The sequence below is a fragment of the Ceratina calcarata genome, unplaced genomic scaffold, assembly GCF_001652005.2.
Source record: "Ceratina calcarata isolate Rehan_Ccalc_2016 unplaced genomic scaffold, ASM165200v1 scaffold10.2, whole genome shotgun sequence".
NCBI classification, from domain to species: Eukaryota; Metazoa; Arthropoda; class Insecta; order Hymenoptera; family Apidae; genus Ceratina; species Ceratina calcarata.
This window is the reverse complement of record NW_017130862.1, coordinates 6,115-6,889: the sequence shown is the minus strand read 5'-3', so window position 1 is coordinate 6,889 and position 775 is coordinate 6,115.

Here is a 775-nt window from a genome sequence, read left to right as displayed (position 1 = left end):
GGTGGGGAGGGGGGAGGGTGATTCGTTGCGATCCCGATTGAAAATTCACCGGCGTGAGCCACGGTGAAGTGTGATGAATCACGTTTTTTGTTACTTCTGTCTGATCATGGTGCCCCACTCCCCCACTACTCCCCTAGCTTTTTTCTCCATGGTAGCTCGAGTAAATTGTGCAGTTTTTTGTTACAATGTGAACATACACACGAGTGAATGAAAATTCAATTTCCCATGAAGGAATTAATTTCGTCTTTAATGTGTAGAGAGAAATTAGAATTTCTCAAGTATACTAGATATACCTAATAGGCTAACTCAAAATAGGACCACTGTACGTGACCCTCTTGACTATCTGGTAATTTATACATCGCCTGAACACTGTATTTCATGAAACGAGCTCACGACTTAATCACCGAAGACAAGTCGATAATCGCCTAGCAGAATTGAACGATATCGAGTCAATTAACCGGCAGGTGTCAAAGCGAATCGTGGCTTGTCGCTCCCTTCGCTCGTTCCCTCCACTGCTGGCAAAGATCGAGGCTGTACGCCAATTGGGCGCTTGGCCAACTTTTCGACCTCGGCTACGTGTTTGACTTACGGATTAGCTTGTCAGCTCCGAGAGACGTCGGCTTGCCCTTTTCCTGGTTCTTTTTTTTTTTTTTTATCAGGAAACGGTGACCAGATTTTTGGGGGAGATATCGATGAACGGAGTTATTATTATGTTATCACATTTTAAGTACTTCGGGTCTATAGAAATTTCAGTGTTTAATAAATAATTCATTTA